At 33.8% G+C, this 13,184-nt stretch overlaps 1 protein-coding gene and 1 long non-coding RNA gene across 2 annotated transcripts in view; one reads left to right on the forward strand and one right to left on the reverse strand.

Annotated features, from left to right (window-relative positions):
• Positions 1-2,226: 2,226 nt before the first annotated feature.
• Positions 2,227-3,765, reverse strand: LOC127722044 (uncharacterized). The gene is made up of 2 exons (XR_007991616.1): positions 3,705-3,765; positions 2,227-3,167 (listed from the first exon to the last, which is right to left on the reverse strand). It is a non-coding gene; the product is annotated as an uncharacterized LOC127722044 (long non-coding RNA).
• Positions 3,766-12,529: 8,764 nt separating this feature from the next.
• The window catches only part of LOC127722041 (NAD(P)H-hydrate epimerase-like), a 139,264-nt gene continuing 138,609 nt past the window's right edge, over positions 12,530-13,184 (forward strand). Inside the window, exon 1 of the mRNA XM_052228889.1 lies at positions 12,530-12,571. The gene's annotated coding sequence lies outside the window, so the exon portion shown is untranslated. The remainder of the gene's footprint in view (positions 12,572-13,184) is intronic.

Below are 13,184 nucleotides of genomic sequence, written 5' to 3' on the forward strand. Positions count from 1 at the left end.
CTGCCAGCTAGACATGTACACCTTACAATCATTCCATACACCAAATATAGTAGACATATTGCATACAGTATAAGAAAAACAGACCAAAACACAAAAACTTAACTATAACCACTAAACCATGAAAATGAGGTCAAGGTCAGATGACACCTGCCAGTTCGACATGTACACCTTACAGTCCTTCCATACACCGAATATACTAGACCTATTGCTTATAGTATCTGAGATATGGACTTGACCACCAAAACTTAACCTTGTTCACTGATCCATGAAATGAGGTCGAGGTCAAGTGAAAACTGTCTGACGGGCATGAGGACCATGCAAGGTACGCACATACTAAATATAGTTATCCTATTACTTATAATAAGAGAGAATTTAACATTACAAAAAATCTTAACTTTTTTTTTCAAGTAGTCACTGAACCATGAAAATGAGGTCAAGGACATTGGACATGTGACTGACGGAAACTTCGTAACATGAGGCATCCATAAACAGAGTATGAAGCATCCAGACCTTCCACCTTCTAAAATATAAAGCTTTTAAGAAGTTAGCTAAAGCCGCCGCCGGATCACTATCCCTGTCGAGCTTTCTGCGACAAAAGTCGCAGGCTCGACAAAAAGGAGTTCTTAATTAAGAAATAAACTGATTCACTGTCTGAGCGCAGCTGGATACACCCGCAGAGGTCCAACCCTGAACAGTTGGGGCAAAAATGGACACAATATTCAAGCTTGATACAGGTCTGAATTTGGATTGTAATTAAATATTTGACATATTATAGTTTCTGAATAAATGTAGTCAAAGAACTTGAAATCGGTTATATGAATTGAATTTATATTCAATTAAAGTTTTCTTGCTGTTGTGCAATACACTGTGCTCTTGCGCAATGCTTAATAAATCTGTTGCCAGACTATAAACAAATAAATTTCAATTTCTTCTCAATGTCATATTTGAAATTTATGAAAATCTATAGGGAGATTACATCAATAGCTATAAATAATTCACCAAAGTTTCATGCGAAATGCTTAAAGCATTTTTGAGTTGTTGTCCAAAAACTGGAAAATCCCCCCTTTTTTAATGAATAAAACCCCATAACTCAGAAATGTAAAATCTAAAATTAATAAAATTCTAAAGGGAGCTTACGGATTGATAATTTAGTCTTAGATGCAAGATTTTTTTATCAGTTGTTAGTGGCTTTGAACTAGCTGTCAGTAAATGCGAGTACTCTCAGATCTGTACTTAGTGTCTTTTTGTTGTTTGGATGTACAACTACCCGGCCACGACCACTTGTATTTGTATTTATCCATCTGATGAGTTAAGCCTCTTTCAACTGATTTTTATAATGCGTTCTTATATTGTACTGTTACACCACTGTCCCAGGTTAGGGGGTGGGTTGGGATCCCGCTAACATGTTTAACCCCGCCACATTCTGTATGTACATGTATGTGCCTGTCCCAAGTCAGGAGCCTGTAATTCAGTGGTTTTCGTTTGTTTATGTGTTGCATATTTGTTATTCGTTCATTTTTTGTACATAAATTAGGCCGTTAGTTTTCTTGTTTGAATTGTTTTACATTGTCATTTTATAGCTCACAGTGTGGTATGTGCTTTGTTCATTGTTGAAGGCCGTACTGTGACCTATAGCTGTTAATTTCTGTGTCATTTGGCCTCTTGTGGAGAGTTGTCTCATTGGCAATACCACATCTTCTTTTTTATATTTACATCAACAGATATAAACAATTCACCAAAGTCAAGGTGAGACAACAAAACTTAGTTGTAAGATCTCTGAAATTTTTTACACGGTAGAAGTTTTTCTCATTGTTGGAGATTGTACGGTGACAGTAACACCTATAACTGCTTAACCCATTTCTTATGCACTTTGGTTCGATAAACTTACTGAATATCATACCATTTCTCCTTATTTTTATATGCATTTCAATTTACATGTGCATGTAATTGTAAATATATATATATCAGAACAAACTTCATTGCGTCACTTTTATTTATGCATCCTTTGGCACAATACAAGTTCTAAAATTACACAACATAAAACAACTAAATGTTATTTCAGATGAAAGTTTTGTTTCAGTTCCATTCATAGGATTTATTAGAATTTTGTATGTTTTGCCAAGTCCAATAATTAGCTCTATATTCACGTGTGAATTGGAGACTTTTCTATCCCGTATAAGAGTTTTGGAACTTATTCTGTTTCTTTTTTTTTTTTTTAAAGTGAGCAAACAAATCTTGCACATTTAAACCTTTGTCTGCCATCACACTGTCACCTGGATCACATAATTGAACTATTCTACATCTTTCAACTATTTCACAGTCACTGGTACAACCAACATATGCATTAGAGACATAGTTGACTAAACCACTAGGTGTCGAACATACAAGTATTTTCAGTGTTTCTGTTTTTATATGATGAAAAGGTTGTCTGAGCTCTAGGAGCTTTAGGTTTTATCACGGGATATTCTGTGCTGTCAATAATAATCCAAGTTGTAGGAAACTTTAATTTGAAGTTGGATGGCGAAAAATACCTGACTAAACCACTAAATGGCTAAGTGTTAGCCTCACGCCACTGTTTAGACATAAAAACAATCCATGTTTATACAATATTCTTAACACTAGTTTCAATCTAGAATCTAGACAGTTCAAAGTTGGTTGTATAGTGCCTCAATTTCATCAAAGTCATAAAAAAACTGATTTTCAAATGACACCCTATCAATTTGAAAATATATGTACAATGTATCTCAAACAATGTGCTGCTGGACCAAGTGTGGTCAAAACAAATAAAAATTTAGTATACAACTCTTAACCGGTATAAAAATGCATGGCTGTGTCACGTGTCTTCATTTCAAAATTCTCTGCTGAAAATATAGGCATTGATGGTGTTTGTTTAATTCCATCTGTGAAGCTCAACATTAGCTCGGCAGTTGGTGGTGGACAGTCATAAATCCTGTCTGCAGTATGAATGACTTCTTCAGGAAAACCAACTTTACAATCAAAACTTTCCTCTAGATTTCTACTACAATATTCATCAAGTTTAGTTCTTTTGTTTTCACAGGACACTGCCCTGATTTTTCTTTTTGCGGCCGATTCAGTCTCTTGCTTGGTCCAGAAAAATAGGCTGGGAATGGCAGTAGACTTAAGTCTCTGTATGGTGGGTTTGCGCCCTGACAAATGTTATAAAACATTAGTTTTTTGATAATTAAATGAACTTCCATTAGCAATGCATACTTTGTACTACCTGGCAAAATATTAACTAGATATATTCATTACAATCTGGATAAAACTATGTTAGCCTGATTCAATGTATGTTATGTAAATCCAAAGGACAAACAATGAGAGACTTATGCAACAAACGTACATTGTTTGTACCTAAATAACTATAATATAGATGAGAGCATGTCATTGATATTTTTCAAGAAAGTCTATGCTTATGCATTCCTGTCATTACTACATTAGCATAATTACTGCTAAAATAATTCTCAGTATGATATACCTTTGTAAGAAATCATTATAATTGTAGCAAGCACCAAAAAATCTCAAACAGATCACATTGAATCGTAATCCAAAAAATTATGACGTCTTGAATTAACCACCCCCTTTTATAATCTAAAACGATAATTGCGGTTGTAAACAAACTTTGGTTTATTCGCATGGCGATTACATATATAACTATATATTTTAAAAAGAAAATAGAGTTTTACCATGAATAGTTTTCTGCACGTAGTCTTTTTCAGTAAAATGTGCCTTGCAAACAACAGCTGATTGAGATGGATTGTTCTCGTCAAATCTGCGTATGGGCCATGGCGGCGATCCAACTTTTCCTTCTTTTTAAGTCATTTGGAAATGCATGTCCTCCTCTTAAATGACATCCAGGTACACAACAACAAGTAGTTGGCATCGTTAATTAAAAATGCAACTGTAATAGTTGCACAGTATGTATGTACTTCGAGATTCCGCCAGTGTAGACGCACCCCTTGATTGACTGCAAGAGACGCACCCCTTGATTGACTGCAAGGGTACAGCGGATCCATGTACACTCCCTTAGGATTATTGGAGATGTGTCCTTTACAATATTAACCCACCACCAGAACAATCCCCACCCCAACACCGCCCAAGGGAGCGTGTAGGACACCGGGAAGTCTGGTATTATGGTGGAGGAAGCCGAAGTACTCGGAGAGAACCACCGGGCAGTGTAGAAATCGGAAGTTTAAGAACAGGCTCGGCTACCACGGCGCCACCTATTCAGGAACGATAATTTGCTACTTTATATAACTTCGATATAACAATAACGTTAGACGGGTTCACGTGCATAAACAGAAATGCGCTTTAAATTGTATAATATAATTCATGTTCAGTCGATCTTTAATTATTATATCAACGACTGAAATGATTTATAAACATCTAGATTGCAGATAACACTCGAAATTAACCCGACCTCTTTCCACACGGAATTCAAATAATTCTAGTTTGTCCATCGGTTGACTGCTTATAATGCAAAATACAAATATATCAAAAGTTTTAAAAACTAACAAAACACAATGATCGTTTCTCTATTTCCCAATGTAAATGAAATGAATCAAAAAACATTTTATATCACAATAAGAAGAGGAGAGAATCAACATTTTCCGGATCTACTTGGAGCCTAATGACCCCCCACGTAGATAAGTTGGATATCGCGGAAAGAAACATTAACACGGCAACCAGAAAGGCATTAAAGCACTGCCTTTAAAAACGGGATGACCGTTATTTCATTCCTATATTGTCGGTGTTTGATTTCATAGCCAGCACATCAGCTTCAATATTTTATGTTTTGGAATCCATGTATTTTGTCGTTTTTCCATCAGGATCACTTTGTATAGGATTGTTATTTGTGATGACAGGTTCCTCGTCTACATCTGGGCTACTACTACTTCTGATTGCAGTGTAGAGATACCTCAAAATCTGTAAGTCACTTGGAAACCAGATGAACGAGTCAAAACGGAGAATAGCTTTGATGTCGGTAATCTTTATTTCGATTATTTGGTCTTGTCCAGTGTTGGTTCTTGCTGGAAATAAACAAGTGGAAGGAGTGGCTTATAAGTTGAATGTTACTGGGTGGAGCTGTTACCCTACTTCCGGGAAATACCCAACGATTGAAGGAATTTATTACTCATTTTTTTCTTCCTAATCGTAGCAAATATTTTTATTGTTTCGTTGCTGTACATTCCTATTGGTATTCAGATATACAAGCATACAAAAATAAGGAAAACACAAACGACCAGTGCCAACATCGCATCTGCACTATCTGACTCTTCATCAGAAAGTAAACCAGTCGATGGTCCAAGCCTGAGAGCCTTTACTCGGAGGAAAGCATGCAGAGCCAGCCAAATTAATTTTAACATGATGTTTATGGCAATTATGATTTTCTATCTTATTTCATATGTCCCGACATGTATTTTCCTCTTCATCGGCAAGTTGAGTGACCACGAACTTTGAAACAACCTTTCTACAGAAGAGATGAACGTCTTTTTCACTTTGGACAGATTGTATGTGATAAACAACGTAGTTAACCCTATCATTTATTGTTACTTTGTCTTTAAATTTAGGAATGATTTCATAGGTTTATTTCGCTGCTCATAATCTCATAACAAGGGTAGGTTCTTTGATTATTTTTGGAAATAAATCGATGAAACATTAATTCAGGCAATGTACATAATGTAGTTTGATATAGTATATTTCCATGTTATATATAAATAAACATTGTAGAAGTAGAGAACAATAAAATTTATAATTTTAAACCATCTTAAGTATGTACCTAGGTGAAATTAAATAAATCTCGAATTTAAAGTTGATGCTATAAGTCAGAACAGCGTTATTTAAGGAACAAAATAAGCTAAAAATATTGATAGGTTATGGAGCTCCCTTTCGAGATATCTAATTTTTAAAAAATGGCGGGAAAAGGCTGACTTGGATTTTTACCTTATATTTGCATTGGTAGTATTTGGGTCTCAACCCGAAAGAAAAGAAATCTAGAATTTGCTTAAATTTTGGTAAATGACCTATTATGAGCTATTTAAGTCTTATATGAACAGAAAAATGGGTGTTATGGGGCAAATATTTTACCTTGTATCGTAGGAAAAAAACAAGGAGTCCGAACATCTGACAAAAATTCCAAAACCTCATCTAAGTACATCCTTAAGGTTAAGCACTCTTCTGGTATATCTATTTGTTCTGATATGTCCAAGAAGATTTCATTCATAGTTTTTACAAGCTAAGAAATAAAACTAAATCCCATCGTAGTACCACCGATTTTACTGATAGACTATAATTACTTGACATAAAACGATGATTAGGGTTTACAACAAAGCAACAATACAACATAAAACGAAATAAATTACCTAAAGACAGTACTTGAAAATACATCGTCTTGCTAAAATTGATTCTACTTGCATTCAGTTGACCCACTGTGTTTATTGCTTTCGTCAGAGAAAGAAAAGACAGACGTTCTGTTATATACGTGGATATAAAGTAGAACGTTATTTATTGATATAAAATTGAGAATGGAAACGGGGAATGCGTCAAAGAGATAAAATCCCGACCAAAGAGCAAAAAGTTCAGTGAAAATGTTGGTCAACCTATTCCTGTACTAAAGAAAACCGCCACAAGAAACTTCCTGTGATAATTTTAATTGAATTAATTGAAACCTAATATAGCTAGATGTTCTCAACCAGACGATTTTCAGAATATTCTCAAATGCTAAAACATTTTAGCATGTTAAAGAACTCTTACAATAATTCTCTGAGAGGACCGAATGTGGCTTTTAGTAAGGCAAACTTTCTGCCAATATCAGATACCTTCATTTCCGAAGTGACAACCGCAATGACCGGCCTTCCTACTTGCCGAACCTCTGTTTGCAGAACTGGACGATAGGCAAACAACAATCTATTAGTCACACATTCTTCGATTCTCTTCTCGTGTTTAACGCTTTTCTCAACACTTGGCGTCCGTCGTCCGTCGTCGTCGTCCGTTTACTTTTACAAAAAATATTCTCATCTGAAACTAATGGGGCAAATTTTACCAAACTTGGCCAAAATCATGATTGGTGTATCTTGTTTTAAAAATGTGTTCGATGACCCAGTCTGGCAACCAATATATTGCCGACATGTCTAAAAATAAAACATAGGGGTAAAATGCAAGTTTTGTCTATTATCTTGAAAACCGCTATGAATAGAGGACACAGGCTCTTTTCTTGCAGTTGTCTACTGTAGCTTCATGCATGTACCTTTAGGGTTATTTAGCGTGTTCTTGTAACATGATGGACCAATAGAAACATAAACTTAGCCTGTTGGACATCTTTGTAAAAACAGTAAAATATTAAGTAAATTCAAACAAAACTCTTTACACATTTAGATATAACCTACTGTTTTAGACGTTTGTTATATTTAGAGTACATTTTAGATAATAGTAACAATACTTAAATTGCACCGAGTACCCAATTTGCATATATCTACAGAATAAATACAGAATGGAAACTTCAGTTTGTCTTCTTAAATAAATGATGGTGAACAAAAAATATGGTAAAAATAGATGCAAATGGTACAAGTATAATTGGCAATCATACCACATCCCTTTATTTTTATATTAATACTAAGACAAATACACATAAACCCTTACGTTATAAAGACAAGGAGATACTATGTTAATTTAGTCTGACGCTTATGCATGTTATGTGTGCTTATCTTAATTAAAAATCATATAGGCTAACATTTTTATGTTTATGTGTATTTGTCTTAGTATTAATATAAAAATAAGGAGATGTGGTATGATTGCCAATGAGAAAACTATCCACCAAAGTTCAAATGAAGTTGATGAAAGCAATTATGGGCAACCGTACAGCCTTCGACAAGAAAACCCCATACCGTATGCATGGTCGGCTATAAAAGGCCCCGACATGAAAAATATGAAACAATTTAATTGAGAAAACTAACGGCCTAATTTTTAACAAATCAATTTACGAAAAACAAATATGACAGACATGAACCAACGACAACCACTGAATTACAGGCCCCTGACTTGGGACAGGCACATAAAGAATGTGGCGGGGTTAGACGTGTTTGTGAGCACTCAATCCTCCCCTAGCTAACCTGAAAGAGTGGTGTAACAGTACAACATAAGAACAAACCATAACAATCAGTTGAAAAAGGCTTACCTCATCTGATGGATACAAATAGAAATACATCTAACAATAACACATGGTGGACGTGGCAGGGTACTTGTACATCCCGAAAACGAAAAGACACTTAGTACAGAAATGAGACTGAGTACTGGCAGTTACCGACAGCTAGTTCAAAGCCAATAAAAACTAATAAAAAAATTCATGTATCTAAGACTAAAATATCAATCAGTTCACATCCAACATCCAATGGATTTAGTGTAAAGACGTCATTAACAGTCAGAGAAAAACATGACTTTGTGCAATGCCAAACTATAAGTATCGACAGATTGTAGTAAGATGTTTTCAACGGTATATGACCGTATATAGATCATGCAATTGTTTATTATACATATGTGCCTTTTCGAAATAAAAATTACTTCCTTACTTATTTACTTATGATAATCAAGTAACTACCTGTCAATTAAATACAAATTGACAATAATATACGGTCACAGTACGGTACTCAGACTCAGGCCAGACTGGTCAACAATTTGTATTTTTTTTTACTTTAATATTATTTGTCTTCAATATTACTGTTTAACAGAAAGTTTCTTGGGAACTTATAATCAATATCACCATTGCGTAAAACGGTTAACGGACAGAAAGTCGCAGGACAAAAAGTCACAGGACATAAAGTCACAAATATAATAGGACAAAAAGTCACAGGACAAAAAGTCACAGGACAAAAAGTCACAATTGTGACAATTGTTTGAATATATAAGAGAAAGATCTTGAAATATTTTCTTTTTATTACATATATTCAACTTAAAGTTTAGGAAATTGTTCATAAGCCTTGATAAATGAAAATTTATAAAATCTTAATCATGCAAAGGATATATTTCTTGGCACAATGAAGCCATTTAAGTACCAAGCCACTTTGACATTTAGTTTTCATAACAGTCATTTGCTCCTAATTGATATGTATTGAATAACTTTTAATTACAAAGTTGCTTCATATATGGGCGTTTTTCAATAAAAGTGTGAATTTCAGACCTACAAAAATGGAAAATCAACTTGTCTAAAATTTTATTTCAAGAGTTATTTTGAATACCTCTATTATAGACCTGTTTGTAAATAAAAAGTGCAATCTTAAATACTCTTTAAAATGATATTATTTTCATAATTTATGTACTGTTGCGTAGGGGACATTTGTCCCCTACGAAACTGCTTCTAAACGCACATCTTATTGCATTTTAATGTCTCCTATAGACATTCCAGTTTGTTTTTCTTTATATACAAGAACGATCTCATTTTTTTCTGAATTGGAGAACCATTTTTTATCGATAAAGGTTAGACAGTACTTCACATATGAAGGTACAACTCATGTTACGTAGTGGACATTTTGATGAGTTTAGTATAGTTGACAAAACCGTTTCGTAGTAGACAAAAAGTTTCGTAGTTGACATCAACCCTATTCTATGTTGATAAAATCATACAGAAAATTACATGAAACTAACCCTTGTTATTTGTTTTGCACGAATATAATTGAAAAAAGAGTAAAAAACGACTGCATGCAAAAAGCTACTGGAGTAGATGGCATACCAGCAAAAGTAGTGAAACATTGTAAACCGATAATTGTGCCACAGTTAACAACACTTATAAATCTATCTGTAGAAACTGGAGTTTTTCCTGATAGACTCAAGCAGGCTCAAGTAACACCACTGCACAAGAAAAACAACCAACTTGACAAAGCCAATTATAGGCCTGTCAGCGTTCTACCAATTTTTTCTAAAATTTATGAAAAGGTTTTTGAAATTCAACTTGGTGATTTTTTTGATATTATTTTTCATCCCTATCTGTGTGCTTTTAGACGTGGCCATGGGTGTCAGACCACACTGTTACGACTGCTAGAAGATTGGCGTGCAGCATTAGATAAAAACCAGTATATAGCTGCTGTTTTAATGGACCTTTCAAAGGCTTTTGATTGCCTACCACATGAAATTCTGCTTGATAATTTATCAGCATATGGTGTCTCTGTTCATTCTATGTCACTACTTAAATCTTATTTGACAAACAGGAAACAACAAATTAAAATAAATAGTATTCTTAGCAGTTGGGCTGACATTCATAAGGGGGTTCCCCAGGGTTCTATCCTGGGCCCCCTACTATTCAATGTTTTTATCAATGATATATTCTTATTTATAAAAAATGGAACTTTGTATAATTATGCAGATGACAATACTTTATCTTACTGTAGTCCTGATTATGATGTTTTGATTTCTACTTTGGAATCTGAATCACTCAAACTTATTAAGTGGTTCAAAATAAATAAAATGCAGGCAAACCCCGACAAATTTCAGGTCTTAGCAGTTGGGAAAAAGACATATAACAAAAATCAATCTATACGTATCCAAAGTGCTGATCTTTCGTGTGAGTCAACTGTCAAATTACTTGGCATTGACATAGATTATCAGCTAAATTTTGATATTCATATTGGTAAAATATGCAGGAAGGCATCTCAGCAACTAAATATTTTGAAACGTTTGGGAGCTTATCTGAACAAGCTAAGTAAGCTTACTATTTTCCATACATTTATTTTGTCAAACTTCAATTTCTGCCCTTTGGCATGCCATTTTTGTACCGAGAAAAATTCAAAAAAATTAGAAAAAGTGCAAGAAAGAGCACTAAGGTTTGTGTACGAAGACCATTCAAGCTCATATCAACAGTTGCTTGAAAAGGCTAAGATGCCTTCACTGCATATTAAAAGACAAAGATCTATGGCAATTGAAACTTTTAATATAGTCAATAAATTAGCACCTGTCTGTTTACATGATTTATTAAATGTAAAAGATTGTAAATATTCTTTCAGATATAGTTATATACTGGATATACCACATGTAAAAACTACACAGTTTGGTAAGAAAAGTTTTAAATTTGCAGCTGCTACTCTGTGGAACAGCCTACCTGACCATTTCAGGACTGAAAACAGTTTTTCTCAATTTAAGAGCCTTATACAGTCTTGGAATGGTTCAAAATGTTGTTGTTCTGCTTGTAGATAAGCTTTATCATATTTTAGAAGTTGCTCTAACATGTTATTATGCCTTAAATTTTTGCATGTGTGCTATATTTTATTTGTGCTTAATTTTAGTTGTGCTTAATTTTTAGTTGTGCTTCAGCTTTGGCTTTAGATATGTATTTTAAAAGTGCTTTGCAAGTATTTCGATATGACTGTGCTGTTATATATCCTGTCTGCATGTTGTATGTTTTAATGTTGTGTTTGTGTTACCTTATATTCGGTAAAAAGCTCTAAAGAGCTTATGTTTGTATTGTTATGTGAACCGAATCAAAATAAAACTTTCGTATTCGTATTCGTATTCGTATTAGTGGTAGTGGTAGTGTCCACTACGAAACGTTTTTCTCCCATACTTGTTTCGTAGGTGACCGTTTCGTAGTGGACATATTCACATGTTTTAATTTTTTTCCACAATCCCTATATTGCAATAGTCACAAGAATGATTTTATTCATCAAAGCACGTACTAAGCTGTACACTGATATTTTTCATAATTTTAAAACCAAATACTGAAGGAGATTTGAACCGTTTCGTAGTGGACATTAACAAAAATACAGTATCACTCTGGTCCATTTGATGTGCTCAATTTTTTTGCCAACAATTTAACTGCCGTTTTAAAAGCATCACTTCTTTTGTAAGAACCTAATGTTTATATCTCTTGCAAACATTGATTTTATAAAACTGTTTATTAGCAAAATTTAATGACTTCGTTTCGTAGTGGACATTTTGTCAGGAATGTCAGGGACACACCTTCTAAAATTAAAAATACTTTGTCAAAAGCTGTTTATTAAGATATGTTGGCTCTAAACATACTTTTGAATAATTAAAGAACTTATATTAAGTAAAAATAACATTTATTTATACCTTTTTTTACAATATTATAGAGTATGAAGGTTGAACAGGAGGTCTAGGGACATGCCATTTTGGTTATTTTGAACCATTCATGAATCAATATCTTATTAATCCCTCTAATAATAGTATGTTTCTTTGCTTAAAAATGTTAAATCTTATTCAATGTACTGACTGCACAAAAAAATCCTTGTAAAGATCAAACACATTTTTTTAAAAGTGGCTGGGACAAGAAATCACGTTTTTATTGAAAAACGCCCATATATAATAGTTCAAGAAAAAAAAAAAATTTTAGAATTGGTGTTTTCTTGTTCAAAGAAAAATAATCTCAAAACTGAATTGTGACTTTTTGTCCTGTGACTTTCTGCGTAAAACGCTTGAGGCACAAACATTAAAAGCTTGTGTCCAACTTCACGTTCTGGGATCGAGTTCGGATTAATTTGTGGTCATTACCGAACTTGGTTTACGTTTACTCTCGCCAAAAATAAAAACAAACAGAGCCGGCAAACTTTGGGTAAAAATATAACGTATTTAACAAGAACATCAACATTTCGTCCTTAATTTACCTAATGATTTTGATAATCTATTAATGGTCAGCTCTACTTAGACTGTCATTTAATTTAATGGGCATTTTAATACAGAAACGTCACTGCCCTCGTAGGCTGATTTTCTGAATACCGTTTTTAATTTACTCTTACGCTTGAAATTTTGAATGCAAAGGTAGTTTTTATTAAAATATATCAATTATATAATGCAAAAATGGTTTAGAACATTATATATATATATATACAAGTATATTCATCTGTTTGACAAACCTGTTGAACAGGTCAGGAATAACCACCAATTGGTGGATTATACCTCAATTGACGTATAATCCACCAATTGACATATACTGGTATAGACCAATTGACGTATAATGCAAGTTTTTTTGTTATAAAATGCTAGTGTGAGATAGGAGCATAAATTGCAACTTACAACCTATTTTATGACCATTATTGAGTCCTCCGAAAGTTTCAGTTTTGTCAAAGCCTGCTGCATTTCTTGAGAATGCATGTGTACAACAATTCTTTTGTTGAAACATCTGTACTAATGACCATGATTGACTTTTAATAATGAAAGTCAAGTAT

Source organism: Mytilus californianus, unplaced genomic scaffold, assembly GCF_021869535.1.
Source record: "Mytilus californianus isolate M0D057914Y unplaced genomic scaffold, xbMytCali1.0.p SCAF_12, whole genome shotgun sequence".
Taxonomy (NCBI): domain Eukaryota; kingdom Metazoa; phylum Mollusca; class Bivalvia; order Mytilida; family Mytilidae; genus Mytilus; species Mytilus californianus.